This window comes from Anomaloglossus baeobatrachus, chromosome 9 (assembly GCF_048569485.1).
Source record: "Anomaloglossus baeobatrachus isolate aAnoBae1 chromosome 9, aAnoBae1.hap1, whole genome shotgun sequence".
In the NCBI taxonomy this organism is placed as follows: Eukaryota; Metazoa; Chordata; class Amphibia; order Anura; family Aromobatidae; genus Anomaloglossus; species Anomaloglossus baeobatrachus.
The window spans coordinates 94921388-94946103 of NC_134361.1; positions in this window are offsets into that span (position 1 = coordinate 94921388).

Consider the following 24716-nt stretch of genomic DNA (forward strand, 5'->3'; position numbering starts at 1 on the left):
GCTCTCCTAGTTACAGCACACATCGGGTTAATTAACCCGATGTGTGCTGCAGCTACATGTGCACAGAGCAGGAGCCGGCACTGACAGTGAGAGTGGAGGAGACTGGTATCGAAGGTAAATATCGGGTAACCAAGGACAGGGCTTCTTGGTTATCCGATGTTTACATTGGTTACCAGCCTCCGCAGAAGCCGGCTCCTGCTGCCTGCACATTTAGTTGTTGCTGTCTCGCTGTCACACACAGCGATCTGTGCTTCACAGCAGGACAGCAACAACTAAAAAATGGCCCAGGACATTCAGCAACAACCAACGACCTCACAGCAGGGGCCAGGTTGTTGCTGGATGTCACACACAGCAACATCGCTAGCAACGTCACAAAAGTTGTTCGTTAGCAGCGATGTTGCTAGCGATGTTGCTTAGTGTGACGGGGCCTTAAGGCTATGTGCGCACGTTGCGTAATTACATGCAGTTACGCTGCGCTTTGTAGCACAGCGTAACTGGATGCGTCCTGCGTCCCCTGCATAATCTATGAAGATTATGCAGGAGCCGTGCGCACGTGGCGTGTTAGAGCGCAGCGATTCTGCTGCTGCCCGAAGCGCGCGTTCTAAGAAGTGACATGTCACTTCTTCCATGCGCTTTGCCTGCAGCCCCTGCTCTGTCTATGGCAGGAGCTGCAGGCAGAGCGCATGGAATCAGCTTTTTTTTTTTTCACTACGGACATTTTCTGCAGCGATTTGAAGCGCACGTGTGCTCTTCAGATCTCTACAGAAATATCTGCAGTGACTGTACGCAACGTGCGCACATAGCCCTAGGCTTTGTGCACTAATTGCGATCTAACTATTTTTATAAGATGTATAAATTAAGGCAAATAAACTTCAATATCTGATTATATACACTGGTCAGCTCAGTGGCCTTAGGGATACTTCTCACATAGTGAGATCGCTAGCGAGATCGCTGCTGAATCACAGGTTTTGTGATGTACCAGTGACTTCATCAGCGATCTTGCTGTGTGTGACACAAAGCAGCGACCTGGCCCCTGCTGTGAAATCGCTGATCGTTATACACTGTTCTGGTTCATTTTTTGCTTGTTGGTCTCCTGCTGTGCAGCACGCATCAGTGTGTTTGACGGCGGGAGACCAACGAACACCGACTCAGTGTAAGCAGCGTACACTGGTGTGATGCCCTGGCCGGGCCAGGTAGTCACAAATAGGGCCCCATACAACAACCTTCCCTCACAGGTGACATCAGCCAACCCTTAAAACCCTAGTCACCCCCTAAGGGCTTGGTAGACACACCAGGGGGCGGAACCAGGCGGTTGGAAGACTCCCACCTAGGAGTTTTAGACAGCCCGGGGTGGGGAAAAGTCAGATTCTGGTGAAGTTCGAGGAGAGTGGAGGTCAGGCCTGTGTCTCAGGCCTGAAGGAAAACTGACAGGTACCAGGGTAGGAGCCCTGGTGCCTTTGGCTAGTAGACAGACGGCGGTCTCCATCTGCAGGAGCTGAGAACACGGCTCGGTAGAACCGAGGTGGACCGGGACAGGGTTGTAGCCCACCGGTACCGACCTGGGAAACCGACTCGGAAACCGGAGCACACATGGGGGTACTCAGACCCTGAAGCTAGCTCCGGAAGTGACTGGAACTGGTTAATTAACTGATTGCGGCCAGGACTAGAGGTCCTGTCCCACCCAAAGTCCCGATTGAAGGCAACAGCCCACCAAGGGGGATAAAAGGCCACCGCCATGGCTCAGAGATCCCATGGGCCAGCGTCTGTGGGCAAGGGCTCCTTAGGCCACATCCAGCCGGGAGCGGACTCCTGAAGTTGCAAGCACAGGCAGTCCACCGTTCTAAAAAAAGGTGCAGGAGAAAGACAGAGACCACCAGCCGGGTGGGGGAACCAGAACGCAGCCGGCTGCGGGCACCGACCATCATCCCCTTGGTTTACCAGAGACTCGTGTGTTTTCTTAATAGTGAGTACACCAGCACCCTGCGGTCACCCATCTCCCTTCACCGCCAAACCCCAACAGGTCCCGGGGCAACCATCCCTGCCCACGGAGGGGTTAACAACTTGCTGCACAACATCTTCCCCGGGTGCCCCGTAACTGCAGCGGTGGTGTCCAATATCACGACATACCATGGGTGGCGTCGTCACGAACCTAGTATGGCCCAGCCCGTACATATACGTCTACCAACCCCCGACCCCTTTTCATTCGGAGTGTCCGCAGGATCCCGCAGGTCCAGAGACCCTCGAGCCACCCATCGGAAGGTCCGGACCAGAGCAGCCGCAGGCTGCTGGCACGGGGGCGGCACACTGGTAACCAGGGTAAATATCGGGTAACCAAGCAAAGCGCTTTGCTTAGTTACCCTATATTTACCCTGGCTACGTGTGCAGGGAGACAGCACTAAGCGGTGTACACTGGTAACCAGGGTAAATATCAGGTAACCAAGCAAAGCGCTTTGCTTAGTTACCCGATATTTACCCTGGTTACCATGCGCAGCATCGTTACAGGAGTCGCTGGTGGCTGGTCGCTGGTGAGATCTGCCTGATTGACAGCTCACCAGCGACCATGTAGCGATGCACCAGCGATCCTGACCAGGTCGTATCGTGGTGGGAATCGCTGGTACGTCGTTTAGTTAGATGGTACTCTAACATCGCTGGGTTCTGGGTTGAAATCCCACGATGGACAACATCTGTAAGGCGTTTGTATGTTCTCCCCGTGTTTGCTTGGTTTCCTCCCACACTCCAAAGACATACTGATAATAAAATCAGATTATGAGCTCCAATGGGGACAATGATGATAATGTCTGAAAAGTGCTGTGGAATACGATGGTCCTATATAAGTGAGTAAACTAAAAAATACAAGTATAAGGCCTCATTCAGAAATCTATTTTTCACATACATATTCTATCCGTGTTTGGTGGGTGTTCACTTATCCAGATTTTTGTGGATCAAGGGGTCCAGAAAAAAACAGATTTTCCATTTTTGATCCTAGTTAAGGTGGTTCTCAGAAAATGAGTTAAAATGACATCCATGGTATAGTTCAAACTGCAGCCTGTCCTAGTTATGTGTCAGATTGGGCTGCAGACTGAAGAGATACAGCTCCTGTGTTTCAGCTCACAAAAGCTGTATCGTATACCTCAGTTAGCTGCTGGCTGTAATGTGTCAAGAAATATTTATTTTTTTTCAAAACTTTTTTTATTGATTTTTCAAATTTGTAAAAACATGACAAATATCATTGCAAAAGAAGAACATTCGTCTGACAAAATGTGACAGAGGTGGGTGATACCCCAATTTGGAGTTCCATGTTGCTGTTCGATTTAAGATAGTATACAGTAACAATAAACCAAAACAGAGGTAATGAAATATAATATAATATATGCAATACAATTCGTTAAATCTCTGTGTCGTCCCTGAATGATTTCAATTTTGCTAGCGTGTCTTGGTATTCCCAACCGTCTCGTCTCCCCCTCTCTCCAGAGCCCCCTCCTAGGTGATTCTCAGTTTACCCAGGCTGTCCTGGATATCGCTCAGGATATACCACTCCGAGTGAACAAAAGGTGCCATCAGGTTAATTATTTCTCCCTGTGTGAATTGGCTTTCAATAAAATGTCTCCATCTCACAAAAAACTTGGCTGTCAACCCATCTTTATTCCTCTCCGCTTCTAGTTTTTCCAACTTCAGAAGGTTGTGTAGTTCGCCCATAACCTCCTTTATGGATGGGCCCTCCCTTTGAATCCAGTGTTTTAAGATGCAACGCTTAGCTATCATGGCTATGTCATGCATTATTGCGTATTTCCTCTTTTCCTGCGTGCTCGGTCCTCCTCCTACTCCTCCCTCAAAGGAGTGGAAAATCCACACCATTAAGTCTAGTTTGCTGAAAATTCCCCATGTTGACTGGGCAAATAGTCTGACTTGGTTCCAGAACCTAACGATTGTCTCACATTCCCATAGCCCATGCAACATATTAGTTTTCTCTTTTTGACACTTAGGACACCACCTATCCCTACCTGGTATGTTGAAAACCATAATGGCCCTATGTAGAATTCTGAATTGAGTGTCTCTCCATCTCTCATTGGTAATATGTTTCCGCACTTGTACCCATCCTCTCAGTATATCATCTACCACTTCTTCCCTTCCCAATTGTTTCCCCCACGCTGTTAAAGTCCGACTATCCTCCCGTGAAATAAGCACCCCCCCTTAGCGATACATTTTAGAGACATTTACACTTGTTACATCACATTCCAGTAACTCATCAATCAAACTTCTATTCAGCTCTCTTCCAACCACACCAAGGTCTCCTATTATTCCATGTTTCAATTGTTCATATTGGATATGTGAGCTATTAAGGTTGTACTTATCCAACACTTCCTGACCTGTCATCCACCTCCTGTCCTCCACATTCATAACATCTATCATTCTCCTGACTCCCCTCTCTTTCCATCTAGTAAATAGCTTGTTTTCTCATCCCAGTCAAGAAATATTTTAAAACAAGTTGAGCTTCATGAGATCTCCAGCTTCATCCCCCTCCTCCCTCACTCTGACAGTCTCCATGGACAGCTATAAAGCTAACTGTGCCAACTGGAATACAAATCGTTGATGCATATTGAGGAGAATGAGCCTGGAGATCCTGGACATAACCCTGTACTTAGCTAGGAAGCCATAGATTTCTTCACATATTACAGTCTGACTGAGGTATGTGTGATACAGCTTTTGCAAGTTGACACACAGGTCTTGGAAGCTATACATCTCTTTCTTGCTGAGCACAGAGTTATCTCCAAGATTTCCATGGTCATTTTCATGTTTATTTGTTATCCAGTTGGATGCAGTCAGTCTTTGTGCACTGCTATAAAGCTGTTATACTGACAAAGGAGGGGGATGAAGCTGGATATCTCCTCGTTAAGCACATTTTTTAAAATATTTCTTCACACTTCACAGCTGGCAGCAAACTGAGGTATATGATGCAGCTCTTGTGAGTTGAAACAAAGGAGCTGTATATCTTCAGTCTACAACCCATACTAACACATGACATATAAAGAAAGCCATGTTATCTTAGAATCACCCATACAAGTCCATGAAAATCATACAACATATGGATGCCTTCCATGTACAATTGGTATGCCGTCCGTTTTTAACTTTGCAAAGTGTAGAAAAATCTTTGAAGTTTTTGTTTTTTGCTTACAAGAATATTTCAGATGAAGCACTGATGGTAAAACCTTGACTGTGGATCAAATACTTATGAAAATCGGATGCAAAACTCAATAATTGATCTGTGTTTTTTGCACGTATGTGAAAAATAGGCACATAGTGAAAAATATTACATTGGAATGAGGCCTAAAGGCCACTTTACACGCTGCGACATCGCTCAAGCGATCTCGTTGGGGTCACGGAATTTGTGACGCACATCCGGTCACTTTAGCGATGCCATTGCATGTGACACCTATGAGCGATTTTGCATCGGCGCACAAACGTGCAAAATCGCTCATCGGTGACATGGGGGTCCATTCTCGAATATCATTGCTGCTGCAGTAACGATGTAGTTCGTCGTTCCTGTGGCAGCACACATCGCTCTGTGTGACACCGCAGGAACGAGGAACTTCTCCTTACCTGCCTCCCGCCCGCAATGCAGAAGGAAGAAGGTGGGCGGGATGTTCATCCCGCTCATCTCCGCCCCTCCGCTTCTATTGGGCGGCGGTTCAGTGATGCTGCTGTGACGTCGCTGTGACGCTGAATGAACCGCCCCCTTAGAAAGGAGGCGGTTTGCCGGTCACAGTGACGTCGCAGGGAAGGTAAGTAGTGTTACGGGTCTGCACGATGTTGTGCGCCACGGGCAGCGATTTGCCCATGTCGCACAACTGATGGGGGCGGGTACCCACGCTAGCGATATTGGTCACGATATCGCAGCGTGTAAAGCGGCCTTTAGTCTAGGAAAAATTTACTGTATTTTATGGATTATATGACACACTCCCCCCCCCCCCCCCAAAACTGGGGGTAAATAATCCAGATATGGCATACCGGGCTGGCGGTGGTGGCGTAGGCTTGACGATACTGAGGACTCAGAGGAGGGGGGTGTCACTGCAGTGGAGCAGCTCAGGAGGGTCACAGGAAAGAGGGTCAGCGATACCACAGGCTCGTGGGGTGTTGTGGTGGCGGGTGCTATTGATAGGCCTTCGGGTTGCTTTGAATCACTGGTGATTGACACGATGGATTCCAAAAAAATGACCGCGGAGCCCAATCTGCGCATGCGCCGCCTCTGCGGCCATTTTCTTGAAGTCCATTGCGTCAACTACCAGTGATTCAATGGCACCTGCTGCCCAATTATTGGTGCCCACTGCCCGCTGGCGGAGCAATGGCACCCACCACCGTGACACCCCATTAGCCTGCAGTATCGCCGAACCTCCATCCCCTGACCCTCCTGAGCTGCGCACTCCCTCCCCCTAGCCCACAGCATCATCAACCCTGCCTCCTGAGACCTTCCTGAACTGCTAGACCACCTCCGCTCCCCCTGGTGTGCTAATATAAGGCACACTGGGATTATAAGACGGCCCCTAATTTTAACAGTAAAAAATTATTTTTTCCTATTTTCCTCCTTCAAATATGGGGTGCATCTTATAACCCAGTGCATCTTATAAAAGAAAAAATACAGTATAATGTAAAATTAAATATTTCATTAAAATTGTATGAGGCTGTATATATCTAATAGGCTTCATATGATGTCTAAAAAAATTAAAGGGATAATCTGAGACTATATAATTTTTTTGCTACGGGCCTAAGAACTAACAAGCAAGCAGTTGCCAACTACCTGCCTGTTGTGCCTGTCCTCAATCTTTGCTGACACATGGCTGTCACAAATCACTCCTGCAGGCAATTCAATAGATTCCACTGATATATTGTTGACAGAGCAGCAGCTTCTCTTCCCACTCTGCTTTGTTGATGGAGGTGGACTGCAGACTTCATGCTGATTGACAGCTGGCTCCCTGTAGTTAATCAACATAACATTGACAGTCATGCCCTGTTGACAGAGTAGCATGGAAGAGAAAGAGCTGCTGTAATTATGTGAAGCAGGTGAACTACCAGCAGGAGAGCTTGGTAACTGCTCTGAGCTGGAGTCAGGTAGAACAGACAGAAAGTTGGCAGCTACCTGCCTGTTAGTTTTTAGGACTATGGTAAGAAAAAAAGTCCTGGATGCTACAATCAAGGTAACATAAAAAAAAGTCCTTGATGCTGCAATCAAGGTAACATAAAAAAGTCCTGGATGCTGCAATCAAGGTAACATAAAAAAAAAGTCCTGGATGCTACAATCAAGGTAACATAAAAAAAGTCCTGGATGCTGCAATCAAGGTAACATAAAAAAAGTCCTGGATGCTACAATCAAGGTAACATAAAAAAAGTCCTTGATGCTGCAATCAAGGTAACATAAAAAAAAGTCCTGGATGCTACAATCAAGGTAACATAAAAAAAAGTCCTGGATGCTACAATCAAGGTAACATAAAAAAAAGTCCTGGATGCTACAATCAAGGTAACATAAAAAAAAGTCCTGGATGCTACAATCAAGGTAACATAAAAAAAAGTCCTGGATGCTACAATCAAGGTAACATAACAAAAAGTCCTGGATGCTGCAATGAAGGTAACATCTTGCTAGGGTAGCCAAAAAAAATATTCGGGGATCTACCAAACTGGACAGGACACATATCAGTAAAGATTTAGTATGATCCCTAGATTCCTGTAATTTTGTGACTTTTATGCCCCCACAGTATTATAAAACCCAGAGAGCCAAACTTACCAGGTATATGAGCAATGAAAGTGATGAGACAGATAGAGGAGAACATTTTGGCCAGCTTTTTATTTGGTTCCTGACTCCTTTGCATTATTTGGGCGCTTCTGAAAATGGTCAACAATATGTGAAGGTAAAAATATGCAGTTAATGGAAGGCCAAGGAGGATCTTACAAAGCATTCTGATCTTCATGGTTTGATCATTTATGATGGTAAAGCAAGTTTCATACACAAGATCATAATGAGAATCCTTCCAGCCCAGAAGATGCTCTATCATTTCTTCAGTCATGAGCAAAAAACATGGAAAGAACAACTGAAAAAGAGTGAATAATCTTCGCTCATCTATTTTATATCCAAACACTATTGCAATGTAGATGGAAAATGAAATACATGAGACGTAATAAAAAGAAATTGTACTTGCAGTTTGCTTGACGTAGACCATTAGCTCACAGATATTAGAACTGAAACGCCACTTATGGTTAATCCTCCAGTCAATCATCAGCGGCCAAGAAAGTAAATTGACTATGTTGAAAGCCGTGCTGCCGACTACGTAGGCCACAATGCTGTTTTTAATACAATTCTTCTTGCTGTTTAGGCACATACAGACAGATATGAGGATCAAAAAGTTTATAGTCAGTCCGGGCATTATTAGAAAACTCCTGACACTGGCGCAAAACTGGAAATAAATTTCCACGCTGCAATAGAAGGTGTCGTTCTGATGCATGCCGGCAGATTTTGTCCTGTGAAAGTAAATATATGTCTTTCCAAGAAAGATTATCCGTTTGTAAAATTGTAAATGAAAGAGAACATTTTGGAAAAAAAAGTCTTTAAATATTCCTCCCCTTTAAAAAATTGTTTTTTGGGATGTTTTTTTAAAAGATCAATGGTCTTGCTAGAACCGACGGCTGAATTATTCTGAATTACAGTAGTACAGAACTTTTATACTCTAACATTGCAGGATCAAGAGAACTCAAGGGATTATTTATGAGGAGCTGGCAACATAATCCGAGCATACCACCTGTCATTAGCTTAATTATCTGGAAATATGACTAGTAATAATTGCCCAGAACACACTTGTTTAATTCTTTGCAGTAGTTTCTTTGTGCTAGTTATGATCATTAATGTCACAGGATTCTAGAAACCGTGACATCAGAACTTGGCAACTTTAACATTTCTTCTAATTGCATGCACAAAAATAATAGTAATAGTATGTAAGGGTCCTGAGGTAGTTGTCACAACTTGGTGTACTGTTACTTCAAGGTGATCATATCAATATCATCGTACAACAGTGAGAAGACTGCTTCAGACCATAGTCTCAATCCTGCAGCAACTGCCAGAATAAGAGATTACTCTGATCCAGGCCGTTAAACCTCTCAATGCCACAATCGAGTAATTGTAATACTATAGAACAGGGGGGTTCCTTTGTATGCATAATAGCAAGTCTCATAATCTTAATCCTGAAGGGGGTTAAAGAGAATATGTCAGCAGTTTTTTGCTTTGTAATCTGAAAGCACCCTAATTTAGGAACAAAGATCCTGATTCCAGTGATGTGTCATTTGATGGACTGTGTTTTGCTCTTTTAATACAATCAGTATTTTATCTGCAAGACATTATCATTAGAAGACAATTTAGCACAATGAGAGTAGTCCAATCCAGCCCCCAGCACTGATTATCAGCTCAATATCACTATACAAAGTACAGAGAAACCTATGGTGTGGGCCGATTATACTGTCACAATGGCTATAGGATATCGGGGAACCAGGGCACCTAAGCTGTCCCTCAAGCTAGGAGGCATTATGCTATCCTAATCCTCGGGATACTCCTGAAGAGGGAGAAGCCTGAGTCTCCTTCTTGGCCCTACTCCTGACCAGTTCTGATCTGATTACCCTCCCCCTCTCCTCAGAGAGGAATGGAACAGAAGTGTGGTGAAACCTCACAGATAAAGACAGACAAGTGAAAACCAGAACTCTGTCACACAGTACGCACACACAAAGGTAAAGACAATAGGAGATTCAAGAGGAAAACAAGAGGAGAAAAGAAGCTACAAAACAACAGGGGTAAACTCCACCACCGCACCAAGTAATGAGCACATCTTTCACCAGTAAGTCTGTGACATCACACTTCACAGACCAAAATAGAATAAACTATAGCTGGCATGGGTGGAAGGTTTCCCAGCATAAATAGGAGGGGAGCAGATATGATAGGCCTTCCTACAACATGTGACCAATGGAGCAAGCAGCCAAGCAGAGATTAACACTTGCTAGCCTGCCTATGAATCAGCACACAGCAGGTCAACGCCTGAATCTGCCTGTGTTGATCACAGACACCAGAGAAACTATGGGGTGGAGTGTCAGAATCTGCAATCTGAACACAGTCGAACTGAACCATGACAGTCGGCGAAGTTTGTGCAAAAATCAGTGTGACATATACACAGTTCAACTTGTTCTGTTTTCTTACACATTGACACGGTGTGCAATCTGATATACAACATAAACCTTCGCTGTCTTCCCAAAGAAAGCAGACTGTTCTCTGAAGTTTAACATTTTTATTGGTCAATAGGTTGTAATATGAATGCGGTAAAAAGTATGAGAATAGAAATAGCACAGGTAAGTACTAATCATATGATGTCACACATCTATGACAATTTACAATAATAGTGAAAGTACGTGGCAAGATGGGAACTTGTACATGTGAAGACATGAATTTCTCACAAGTGCAATCTCCCTGCGTCAATACTGCTATGCAGCTTAGTAACAATTCTGTACCACATAATATCACAGACAGAGATAGGTCTCTTACCAGATATACGATATCAAGGATAATGAAGTTTAAAGTGCACCAATCACCAGGATTTTCCTATATAACCTAAAGCCAGTGCTATACTGATTCTCTACATACCTTTAGTTGTGAGAGCGGATGTATAGGTTTTGAAACACAAGCTAGTAAAGTTTGTAAAATGAACAGTTTTTTTAATTGGCAGCAGGTGCCGAGCAGCTAATAGCTAGGGGGGTTCATAGTGATTCCTGCCCCCCTGCCTGTCCATCCTCCCAAAACTGACACCTGCATCAAGATAAGATAAGATCTCATTAGTCTGTATCTAAAAAGGAGTGATCACACCTTGGAGAGCTGTTGTATCAAGTGGACTGACATAAATCATGGCTCCAACTTGAGAAATGTCAATTGAAACAAAGGAGAGGATTATCAAACTCTTAAAAGAGGGTAAATCACCACGCAATGTTGCAAAAGATGTTGGTTGTTCACAGTCAGCTGTTTAAAATCTGGACCAAATACAAACAACATGGGAAGGTTGTTAAAGGCAAACATACTGGTAGACCAAGGAAGACCTCAAAGAGTCAAGAAAGGAAACCTAAAGCAATATGTCTCCAAAACAGGAAATGCACAACAAAACAAATGAGGATTGAATGGGAGGAAACTGGAGTCAATGTCTGTGACTGAACTGTAAGAAACCGTCTAAAGGAAATAGGATTTACATGCAGAAAAGCTAACCAAAAACCATCATTAACACCTAAACAGAAAAAATCAAGGTTACAATGGGCTAAGGAAAAGCAATTGTAGACTGTGGATGACTGGATGAAAGTCATAATCAGTGATGAATCGCGAATCTGCATTGGGCAAGGTGATTATGCTTGAACTTTTGTTTGGTGTTCCATTGAGATTTATAAAGATGACTGCCTGAAGAGAACATGTAAATTTCCACGGTCATTGATGATATGGGGCTGCATGTCAGGTAAAGGCACTGGGGAGATGGCTGTCATTACACCTTCAATAAATGCCCAAGTTTACATTGAGATTTTGGACACTTTTCTTATCCCATCAACTGAAAGGATGTTTGGGGATGATGAAATAATTTATCAAGATGATAATGCATCCTGCCATAGAGCAAAAACTGTGAAAACATTCCTTGAAAGAAGACACATAAGGTCAATGTCATGGCCAGCAAATAGTCTGGATCTCAATCCAATTGAAAATCTTTGGTGGAAGTTGAAGAAAATGGTCCATGACCAAACTCCAACCTGCAAAGCTGATCTGGCAACAGCAATCAGAGAAAGTTGGAGCCAGATTGATGAAGAGTACTGTTTGTCACTCATTAAGTCCATGACTCGGAGACTGCAAGCTGTTATAAAAGCCAGATGTGGTGCAACAAAATACTAGTGATGTATTGGAGTGTTTTTTTGTTTGTTTGTTTTTCATGATTCCATAATTTTTACCTCATAATTGAGTGATTCCATAATTTTTCCCCCTGTTTGGTCTTGAAAAACAACCATTACTGGCTAGCACATTATGTTTTCATGATTTTTTTAGTGTTTCTTAAAGCCAGAAAGCTGCCATTTGAAATGACTTTAGTTTTGTGCCATGTCTGTGATCTGCTTTTTTTTAAACAAAAGTAAACAACTGAATGAACATCCTGAGAGCCAGATGAGTCCATAATTTTTGCCAGGGGTTGTACTAGGTTGTGCCAGATCAGGACTAGTCTCCCTGATTCTTTTCCCTATACCTCTTCTTCTGTTACCCAGCAATCTACTTCTGGGTCCTGATCTTCCCAATCTTCACCCTCCTCCATATCACTGGCCCCAGCCAGAGGCACTCAGTGAGATCTAAATCCCTCTCCAGGTTTGCAATGCTCTTGAGTGTTGCAAGCTGCATATTTAGATCCCATTATTTGGGCTTCCAAACATGCAATTCATCGACATCAAGCACAGATATATTTACCGTCAAATAGCTGTTCAAAGCATGAATATATTCCACAACATGCATAACATGAACTACATATTAAATGGGGATAAACAGTACAGATAAAAGTGGAAAAATAATGGAAAACTAGTAATGAAAACACCAAACTATACTCTTGTGTCAAACTATGGTATTGTGTTTAACTATGCACTTATCTGCAGCCCCCAAACTTGAGGCTTCTTTCACACATCTGTAAAAAACACACACGTTTCACCACTGATTTGTTAAAGGTACATATGGTCCTCCGTGTGCCATGATTTTGGCACACAAGTGTTTTCTGTGTGCTATCCGTGAAAACACATGGAGATCAGGAACTTTATGCTCCTGTTCTCCGTGTGTTTTCATGGATAGATTTAGAGAATATTTAGAGAATAAAATCACCTGTGGCTGGTAGGGGAGGTCAGAAGGCATGACCCCCATTAATCTAGACAAAAAGAATGATGACACTCCCAAAGATACAATGTGAACAGGTGCATAACTGAACATGACATAAAATGACAAAAAAAAAGCAAAAAAGAGAGACAGTTGTACTGTGTCTTTTTTGTCATTTTATGTCATGTTCAGTTATGCACCTCTTCACATTGCAGCTTTGGGAGTGTCATCAGTCTTTTTGTCTAGATTAATGGGGTCATGCCTTCTGACCGAGCACACCTCCCCCACTAGCCACAGGTGATTTTATTCTCTATAGCAGGTCCCTACTCGCCCATACACAGGAGTTTTTAAACCCAGAGAGAGGCTTCAGTTCAGAGTAGGTAACCGGTATATGAGGTATTTCCGTGACGTGGCTACAGGGCAGATACAAAAATGGCCATTTTTGTATGCTAAATGTCTCAATTTTTTTCTTAGATTTTCTTTAGCAGTAATGCATATCTATGTTCTTACATTCATGGTTTTCATACTTTAGAGTGCAACTGTCTCTTTTTTTGGTTGTAGTTTTCATATTATTGCTACGAGAGAACTTGGACCGAAGCAAATGTATTTCAATACACCCATAGACTGGTTACTAGAGCCTCATCTTGTTTCCTTGCATTAATTTCTACAACTATAAAAGTAAAGTTACAGCCCATGCATGCATTACCTCATTGAACTTTTAACATAGAACATTTTGAGAAATAGAATTTTCTATTGCCGTGACAGGTGGAAAGAAAGTTATAATTAGTCAAGAGGGTTTGGGCAGATACACCATTGCTCCATGTTCTGACTAGCTATTAAACATGTCACCCTTCCAACATGGGGAATAATTGGGAAGGTTTTATTTAAGTAGGTCACTTTTTGAATAAAAGCTCGAAAAAAAAGAAGCTTTGATAAGCAGAGGACTTTCAGCTCATTTTGTCACAATGGCTAATTAATGTGAAGTCAATGCAAATTCAAGTGCTTGTTATTGCTGCCAGTGTAATTGTAATAATCATGAGGTTAAAAATCCAATTTAATACTCAAAATGTGTGACAGTTGCAGTAGAAATTTGTATAACATTTGACAAGATAGATGGGTTTTTCCTCCAAAAAAGTGACACAGAATTCCATTGAAACACAAGTTTATCATTAACTGAAGTTTTTGTGAAAAGCTTCGAACAGACATTAAGATGTTATAACGGATTCCATCAGCAAGATGGACTCTTTAATTTCATATGGAAATGTTATAACGTCTGTGTTAGGCCCAATTTAAAGGACTATGATTTCCAGTCTCACTTACTTGCAGCTCTGTGCACGGTTCTTCAGTGCGGACTGGTGCAGGGTTGATCTTCCATTAAAAATAGCACTGTACTCTCCAAAAGACAAGCTGCCTTTTTTCACATGGACCATTCGTCTGTATGGAAAATCAATGCACCAGCTGTCTGTGGGCAGTCTGCCTGGAAATATGTTGATGTGAATGAGGCCTTCATTCATACAGTGACATGTAAAAATGTGGGCACCCCTGGTCAAAATTACCGTTATTGTGAACAGTTAAGCAAGCTGAAGATGAAAATAGCTCTAGAAGGCATACAGTTTAAGATGGCACATTTCCTTTGTATTTGAGGCAAAAATAAAAAAACATTTTTTTCAACTTTTAGATTTGAAAAATTACACCGATGCAAAAATTTGGGTACCCTGCATGGTTAGTACCTAGTAGCCTTGGCAAGTATCGTAGCTTGTAAATATTTTTTGTATCCAGCCAAGACCCAAGAGTCTTTCAAATCTTGTTTGAGGGATTTTCATCTATTCTACCTTGGAAAAGTCTTCCAATTCTGTGAAATTCTTAGGTTGTTATCACGGGTGTTATGGAGAAAGCTGGGGACAGGGGCTCCTAGACTGGCCCTCAAACCCTGATCTCAGAGTTACCTCTGAAAGTGAGGATGTCTGAGCCGCCTTCCTTGCCCTGCTCGTGACCAGTCCTGATCTTACACCCCCTACCCTCCCTACCCCTGGGGAGGGTCGGGACAGGAGTGTGATAAAACAAATAGAGATGGACAAACAAGGGAAAGCAAAACTATCTCACAGCACGCTCACACAGAGGTATAAGACAATAAGCGGTAAGGCAGAAAATAAGAGCAGGACGAAAACAACAAGACAACGGACAGACCAATAACAACAACAGCAATAAACTATAGTTGGCATGGGAGGACATATTCCACCACCTTAAAAAGGCAAGGAGCAAATGTGACAGTTGTCTTACATGCACTACTTTTTAGAGGTCTAGCCACATATTTTCAATGATATTCAAATCAGGTGACTGTGAGAACCATTGTAAAATCTTCAGCTTAGACCTTTTGAGGTAGTCTATTGTGGATTTTGAGGTGTGTTTAGAATCATCATCCATTTGTAGAAGCCATGCTCTTTCAAATTCAGCTTTTTTATAGATGGTGTTATGTTTGCACCAAGAATTTGTTGAAATTTCATTGAATCCATTCTTCCCTCTACCCGTGAAATGTTCCCCATGCAACAAAACTGCAACACAACCCCAAAGCATGCTTGATCCACCCCCATGCTTAATGGTTGGCAATATACTCTTTTCCTGAAATTCTGTGCCCTTTTTCTCCACACATACCATTCATGATTGTGGCCAAAGAATTATATTTTAGCCTCATCTGTTCCAGGACTTGTTTGTAAAATGCATCAGCCTTGTTTAGGTGTTCTTTGGCATACTTCTGATATACTTCTTAAGGGGGCTTTACACGCTACGATATCGTTAATGTTTGGTCGCCGGGGTCAAGTTGTTAGTGACGCACATCCGGCGTCATTAACGATATCGCAGCGTGTAATACTTACCAGCAACCTTAGGCAACAAAACTGCAACACAACCCCAAAGCATGCTTGATCCACCCCCATGCTTAATGGTTGGCAATATACTCTTTTCCTGAAATTCTGTGCCCTTTTTCTCCACACATACCATTCATGATTGTGGCCAAAGAATTATATTTTAGCCTCATCTGTTCCAGGACTTGTTTGTAAAATGCATCAGCCTTGTTTAGGTGTTCTTTGGCATACTTCTGATGTAGAGCATGAGAGATTTTCTTCTGATGACTCCTCCATGAAGGCCATATCTTTGCAGGTGTCTCTGAACAGGAAAACATTGTACTACAACTCCAGAGTCTGGTAAATCTTCCTAAAGGTCTTTTGCAATCAAGATGGGGTTCTGATTTGCCTTTCTAGCAAACCTATGAGCATCTTTCACAGAAATTAAGCTTAGTCTTCCAGACCTTATCTTGACCTCCACTGTTCCTGTTAACTACCATTTCTTAATTACATTTCAAACTAAGGAAAGGGCAACTTAAAAACGCTTTGATATCTTCTTAGAGCCTTCTCCTGCTTTGTAGGCATCCACCATTTTCATTTTCAGAGTGCTAGGCAGCTGCTTTGAAGGACCCATGGCTGTTATTTTTTACTACAAGGAGGAGGCTGGGTTTTTATAAATTGGCATCACCTGCCGTTTCCTAATGATGATAATGAACAAGCCATTGTCCTAACAGGCTAATTAAGGTCTGAAACCTTTGTCAAAATTATCTAAGCACACAAATTTTCTATTGTGCATAAACTTTTGCATCGGCCAATTTTTCTTTTTGTAATTTATCAAATGTAAAAGTTAAAAGTAATTTTATTTTACTTAAATTACAAAGGAAACGTGTCATCTTTAACTTTATGCCTTTAAGAGATCATTTAATCTTCAACTTGCTTAACTGTTTACAATAACAGCAATTTTGACCAAAGGTGCAAAACCTTTACATGCCACTGTATAAACATATCACAAAAAAAGAACCCTTTTTGATATGTTTCCATGCTGTGTATTTTTACTGCTTGTGTGCATGAAGTAGAAAAATGGCTTTCAACTTATAATCTCTATTTTATGTTCGGTTATAAATAAAATATGGATATTAGATGTTGTAAGTCATTGCATTCTAATTTTCTTTACATTTTACACAGTCCCCTAACTTTTTGGGAATTGGGATTGTACTAGAACTACCTGAGCTACAATTTGTCTGTGACGCTGAGTCACTACTCACGAGCTAGCCATGAGGCTGGGTAGTCATGCATGAGGTCTGGGGTCAGATACCAGGAGGGCTCATAATAACCAAAGGAGTTAGACAGAAGTGTTCTCAGGGCATAGTCCTGGGTCAGAATTCCAGGAAAGTAGTGGATCAAGACAAAAGAGCTAGGCAAACAGGTAGTCAGGAAACAGGTCAAAGCTTGGGCAACAGCTGATCAGAGACTGAGGACTGGAACAAAGCATGCAAACACTACTGAGCTTAAAGCTACAACTGGCAGTAATCTCATCACAGCCAACTAAATAGCCAAAATGATGACACCTGAAGGAAGCCAAGCAGCCCCAGCCCATAAGGCTATAAGACAATCCTTAATTTGCATAATAACGACTCAACCTGCTCATGTCCCAGATTTGGCGCCTTTGCTGTCCATCTATTGGGCAGCTGAGCTGGCACTCACAGTGTCCTTACTACATAGTGAGGCTGATTTGTGACGCTATCATTTCCTCTGTTACTCCTGACTTTGGTGCTACTTCTCTGCTCCAAGCATTTCCAAGCATAGTCCAACTTGCTAAGTGTTGTCCACATCAATCTTCCAGCAAGCAAGTTACCAACTCCTAACAACTATTCTTAAGGGGGCTTTACACGCTACGATATCGTTAATGTTTGGTCGCCGGGGTCAAGTTGTTAGTGACGCACATCCGGCGTCATTAACGATATCGCAGCGTGTAATACTTACCAGCAACCTTAGGCGACCTCAAAAATGGTGAAAATCGTTCACCATGGAGAGGTCGTCCCAAAGTAAAAAAATCGGTAAGGGTTGTTTTGGCGTTGTGGTTCATCGCTCATGCGGCAGCACACATCGCTATGTGTGACACCGCATGAGCGAGGAACGTCTCCTTACCTGCCGCCGTCCCCAATGAGGAAGGAAGGAGGTGGGCGGGATGTTACGTCCTGCTCATCTCCGCCCCTCTGCTTTGATTGGCCGGCCGCTTAGTGACGTTGCGGTGACGTCGCTGTGATGCCGAATGTCCTTCCCCCTTGAAGGGGGGATTGTTTCAGCAGTCACAGCGCCGCCGCCGACCAGGTAAGTATGTGTGACGCTGCGTAGCAATAATGTTCGCTACGGCAGCGATCACAAACAATCGCATGCGCGACGGGGGCGGGTACTTACACGGTCGCTATCGCTAGAAATTGCTAGCGATATTGCTACCGTGTAAAGCCCCCTTTAGTCTCGCTCACACCTGTTCTTTGCAATCACGTTAATGCATCGCTTCACGTGTCCCCTGTTTGCATTTGCTTCTCTGCAGTAGCGTAACTTGAAGCTTATACAAAAACTCCAACAGGGCCCCAATAATTGAAAGTCTTTAATAGTATTGGTCTTTTCATATAGGCCAAAGTGAATTTTTGGACCCCTTAGGCTCCAGGGCCCAGGTATGATAGCAACTCCTACACTTAATGTTTATCTACGCCCCTGCTTTTCATACCCCGCTCTGTTGCACCATTGCCTTCAGTCTGTGCTGCTCACCCACACTTATGGCTTAGAGAATTCAAATCACCAGGCTATCGCATACACAGATGGTCAAAATTGTTGGTACCTCTCGTTTAATGAAAGAAAAACCCACAATGGTCACAGAAATAACTTGAATCTGACAAAAGTAATAATAAATAAAAAAAATCTATGAAAATTAACAAATGAAACTCAGACATTGCTTTTCAACCATGCTTCCACAGAATTTAAAAAAAAAAAAAAAAATAAAACTCATGAAATAGGCCTGGACAGAAATGATCGTACCCTGAAAATAATGTGACAAAAGGGACATGGTAAATCAAGCTGTGTCCACTAATTAGCATCACAGGTGTCTACAATCTTGTAATCAGTCAGTGGCCTCTATATAGGGCTTCAGATACTCACTGTGCTGTTTGGTAAATTGGTGTGTGCCACACTTAACATGGACCAGTGGAAGCAAAGGAAAGAGTTGTCTCAGGAGATTAGAAAGAAAATTATAGACAAGCATGTTAAAAGGTAAAGGTTATAAGACCATCTCCAGACAGCTTGATGTTCCTGTGACTACAGTTCCACATATTATTCAGAAATTTAAGATCCATGGGACTGTAGCCAACCTCCCTAGATATGGCCGCAGGAGGAAAATTGATGACAAATCAAAGAGAGGGATAATACAAGTGGTAACAAAAGAGCCCAGAAAAACTTTTAAAGAGATTAAAGGTGAACTTCAAGCTCAAGGGAACATCAGTGTCAGATAGCACCATCCGTCATTGTTTCAGCCAAAGTGGATTTCATGGGAGACGACCAAGGAGGACACCATTGTTGAAAAAACCCCCATAAAAAAGCAAGACTGGAATTTGCCAAACTACATGTTGACAACCCACAAAGCTTCTGGGAGAGTATCCTATGGACAATTGAGACAAAAATGTAACTTTTTGGCAAAGCACATCAGCTCTATGTTCAAAGACGGAAAAATTAAGCATATTGAGAAAAGAACACCATCCCTACTGTGAAAGATGGAGGAGGCTCTGTTATGTTCTGGGGCTGCTTTGCTGCATCTGGCACAGGGAGTCTTGAATCTGTGCAGGGTACAATGAAATCTCAAGACTATCAAGGGATTCTAGAGAGAATTGTGCTGCTCAGTGTCAGAAAACTTGGTCTTAGTCAGAGGTCATGGGTCTTGCCATAGGATAATGACCCAAAACACACAGCTAAAAGCACCCAAGTACGGCTAAGAGGAAAACATTGGACTTTTCTGAAGTAGTCGTCTATGAGCCCTGACCTAAATCCTATTGAGCATCTTTTGAAAGAGCTGATACATGCCGTCTGGAAAAGGCACAACACAACTGGAGCAGTTTGCTCTTGAGGAGTGGCCAAAATACTTCGAGAGGCGCAGAAGTCTCATTGACAGTTACAGGAATTGTTTGATTGCAGTGATTGCCTCAAAAGGTTGTGCAACTAAATATTAAGTTAAGGAGGAACCATCATTTCTGTCCAGGCCTGTTTCATGAGTTTTATTTTTTTTAAAATTCTGTGTAAGCATGGTTAAAAAACAAGGTCTGACTTTCATTTGTTCATTTTCATAAATGTTTAATATAATTATTCCTTTTGTCAGATTCAAGTTATTTCTGTAACCATTGTGGGTTTTTCTTCCATTAAACGAGGGGTACCAACAATTTTGACCAAGTGTGTATTAAACTTATGTTACCTAACCTTAAAACTCCGAATATAAAATATTGAACAAAAATATTGAACAAAATACTGCTGTGCATAAGTGGTTTACTGTTTAATATTTAATGAATATACTATCATTCTTTGATGGATTGATGGATGACCTTCAGATTATAAATCCCATGCAGTTGTTATTAATTAGGTATCTTATAACTAACAAAAACAAATTTTCAACTTCCTTCATGTTGTATAAATCCCACTAATGAGCCTGTACTCTCTCATAAAGCCGATGTAATTAATACCATGACCTGGAGTTCTCTGATTTATGTTATGCAAACACTCCATAAAAATATCAAATTGTACAAACAGCAAAAACAAGCTTTCTCCTTAAATTAGTCCTCTAGGATTATATTATGAGAATAGTTGCAAAATATGTATTACCGAATAGGAGCGGAAACATAGGCCTATCAGTCATTTGTATTCTCTGTTAGGATGTATTCTCACATAGCAGTTGAGGTGAGGTTAATGCTACGTGTTCACACTTGTATTTTTTCATTCCATTTGTCTGTTGCAATTTTAGGAACAGTCAAATGGAATTAATGTAAAAAATGGATCAGTTATATAACTGACGCAATTGGATGTAGAGAGACCACAATTATTATGACGTTTGGCTAGGTTCCATCATTAGTCCATTTTTAGAATGCAACTGCTCCCCCAGCATATTGCGCAAAACTACAGCAGACCCAAATGCTACTTTTTTTTTCTGAAATGGTACATATGAATACACCCTTTGCAAAATAATCCCTTAAATTTATACGCTTTAACCCCTTCACGACTTAGGACATATATGTACATCCTGGTCGCCTTCTCCCGGTTACCGCAGGCTTGCCTGGCAAGCCCATTGTCATCCCCGCACATATGTGAGGCTAACAGGCGTGGGTGAATCGGATCCCTTAGATTGCGCTGTTAAACTCTGAGAATAAAATCACCTGTGGCTAATGTTGGAGGGGTGCACAGTCAGAGGGCCACAGTTGATTTTATCCTCTATAGCAGGTTCCTACTTTCCCATCCACATGGATCTTTTTAACCCAGAGAGAGATGTTAGAATAGGTACCCAGTATACGTGATATGCCTTGACGTGGCTATACAGGCAGATATAAAAATGCCCAATTTTGTATGCTAAATATCTCAATCTTTCATAGATTTCCTTTACCAGTAATGCATATTCTTACAATCCATTAGACCTGAAACACACATCCGTTTAATTTGTACGTGTGCGGTACGTATTTGCACGTACCGGAGACACGTACACACGGAGACCCATGGTATTCAATGGTAGATGGCACACGCACGTAAAATCACACGGAACGTGTGTCCGTGTCGTAAGTACGTGTGTGCACTTTTCTACACGGACGACATGTCCGTTTTTTGCCGGCAACACGCAGGCACGGACCCGCTTTAATCTATGGGTCCATGCCTGCACGGACCGCACACGGAGTATGTCCGTGTTCAGCACGTATCGTCAGTGTCCGTTTTTCATCACAAAATTTGAAACACTTGTTACCAATCTATCAGGTCAATTGTAGGCCATTAATTCTGGCGCCAAACATACATTTCCTGTCTCATTTGCACGCCAGACAGCAGCTGGGCACCTGTCCTCTCACTGCAGGGGAACTTTGAGCACAGAGAACACCACAAGTACTGAGCATGGCGCCCAGAATCGATACAGAATCGATATTTGGAGAAGTGGAGAGGCATCCAGAGCTGTGGGACACACGTGTTGATGGCTACCATGACAGGTTAATGGTGGAACGAGCATGGATGGCTGTGGCACAGATAGTCTACCCTAGGAATGGATGGTCTCAATGTACCCCTGGAAGGAAAAATATATATGGTGAGTACAGATATTTGCCTTGCTTCTGTCTTTACCTACATGTGCACATTCTGTAGGCAGAGTATAAACATATTTGTATAGTTTGTTTGGCATGTATTAATGGGCCTGACTTATTTTGAGCTACACTGGAGACTCACAAACAGGAGAGTGTATTTATTTGGCCTTTTGAAGTATTCATTGCAGTTTTCTAGTAATGTCAGCATGTGTATATGTGGCTTGCAAAGCATTTTATGCATGTACAAAAGGCATTTCAGGGTGGTCAAGCCACTATTAAACATGTTTGGGGTTTTTTTTGGTTTGCATTTCTGTGCTTTTTCTATTGCAAATGTGCTGTGAATTGTCTATACATTTTGAGTTGTATTTCTGTGTTTGGTTTATTATGCATGTCCCTTGGTGTCACCATGTCTGGAATGGTAACAGTAATGTGTAGTGTATAATGGAAAATCTATGTGGAACATATGGCACTTCATGCGTTAGTAGTCATTTTGTTTCTCATGGCTTTCTGTAGGTTTTTGTTTTTGAACATTTAAAAGGAGATAAATGATTATTCAGTGGTTTAAGATTTTTACTGGTGAACTTGTTTCCTTTCTCATGCTTATTGTGTTATTATGTCACTATATGAGTGTTATGGGTTGTTGTTTTCATACACATGGATGTGTGTTCCTATTTTTTTACAATTGCTGCAATACAAGACTAATGTCTAATTTTTTAAATCTACAATTGTTACAATTTGTGACCTTATTTTACAATATCTTTTTTTTTTAAACAGTGGATCTTGTTAAACAGCGATGGCGCTCAGCCCGTGACCAGTTCAGAAGAGAATATAACCCAATAGCCACCACAGCTGCCGCTGCAAAAAAGAAAAAATATGTCCATTATGAAAAACTGAGCTTCCTTATGCCCATTATGGAAGTACCAAAGTAAGTTTAAACCATTATATCACATGGTGGTTTTATTTAAAAGGCACACATTAATTTTTTTTTTTTTTTGGTCATCAAAGTACAGAGGATAACCTGGAAGATAGTGAGGAAGCCCAGTCAGCAGTATTAACAGCGACCTCTGCTTCTGAGATGGAGCCAACCTCATATCAACCACCAACAATCCCCAACACCAGCCAGCCAGACGCAGCAGAAATGTCTTCTGATTTGGGTTTGGGAACAAGTCAATCCACTAATGTAATTGCAGGCCAGTCTACAGGGCAACAAAGTGGCCCTTCACCAGTTCTTGCGGAGAGTAGTCCACAGCAACATGCACTATGGGGAGATAAGGTATGCACACCAGTGACTATGTAAGGGGAATACATGGAATAGCAGAAACTGCTGTGTGAATACTGACTTGAAAAATCCAATAGCTATCTATATGCAAGAGTGAAAATGTGAAAAATGGAATCTGCATTACTGCCATGAACATATGAATCAAGAGAAATTTAGCTACTGAATTGATCAATGCAATAGAGCCCCAACACTACGCCAAAGTATTTCTCTACGTTGGGGTCCCTAGCTTGTGTGTGTCCTCTCATACAGTTAAAAAACTTACCGTGTATGGGAAGCTGAGACCCAGGCTATTTATGCGTATGATATGGATTGGCAATAGGTGTGGTTGGGGAGGGTTCACAAACGAAAAAATACTAACAAATAGGAATAACGTTTGGAACACCATTCTAAGTCCGAACTGGGTGCAAAAACCTAAAAAAAAAATCACTATGGGGAGATAAGGTATGCACACCAGTGACTATGTAAGGGGAAATTGTTTAAAAGAACAGAGAGTCCTCAGTGGTTGATACCTTTTAATGGCTAACTGAAAAGATGGTAATAATTGCAAGCTTTCGAGACTACTCAGGTCTCTTCATCAGGCATGGTATAACACAAAATCTGAAGAGTCACGTATTTATACACAACAGGACTTAGAATAGTGCAGTAAAAAAAAAAAAAAAAAAAAGAACAAGTTATATGAAACAGAACTATCTCTATGGCAGGGGGACAAGCTGTTCTAGCCATAAATACTGATGCAGTTCAGTGTGAAAGTTTTATTGTCCTTTGATAAGGGTCTGGTCTAGGGCTGTGACATGCTCGGATGGTCAGAGGAGCACATCTTTTAACTGATGTAAAAAGACATGAATCCATGAGACACATTCATTCCTTCTCTGAATGTGTCAAAGGTCATCATAAGTTTGTACTCCCATAGTCTCCTGTCTCTCTGGGACTTGAAGTTTCCTTTCAATACCAGCAATTTCATGTCCATGATGCTGTGGTCTGGGTTACAAAAATGTTTGGCCACAGGTAGATCCATCCTTTTTTCTCTAATTGTGTGGCGGTGAGAATTCATCCTTGTCCTGAGCTGTTGTCCTGTCTCCCCTACATACAGACCCCCAGTTGGACATTTGGTACATATAATTAAGTACACCACATTGGTTGTGGTGCAGCTGAACGTACCTGGGATCTTGTAGTCCTGATGTGATCTGGGAATCTTTATCTTGTCCGTTGTCAATATTAATGGACAGGTCTTGCATTTTTTCTGGTTGCAGGGAAATGTTCCTGTTGGTGTTGCAACACCAACAGGAACAACCAGGAACAACCAGAAACAACCAGAAAAAACAACCAGAAAAAATGCAAGACCTGTCCATTAATATTGACAACGGACAAGATAAAGATTCCCAGATCACATCAGGACT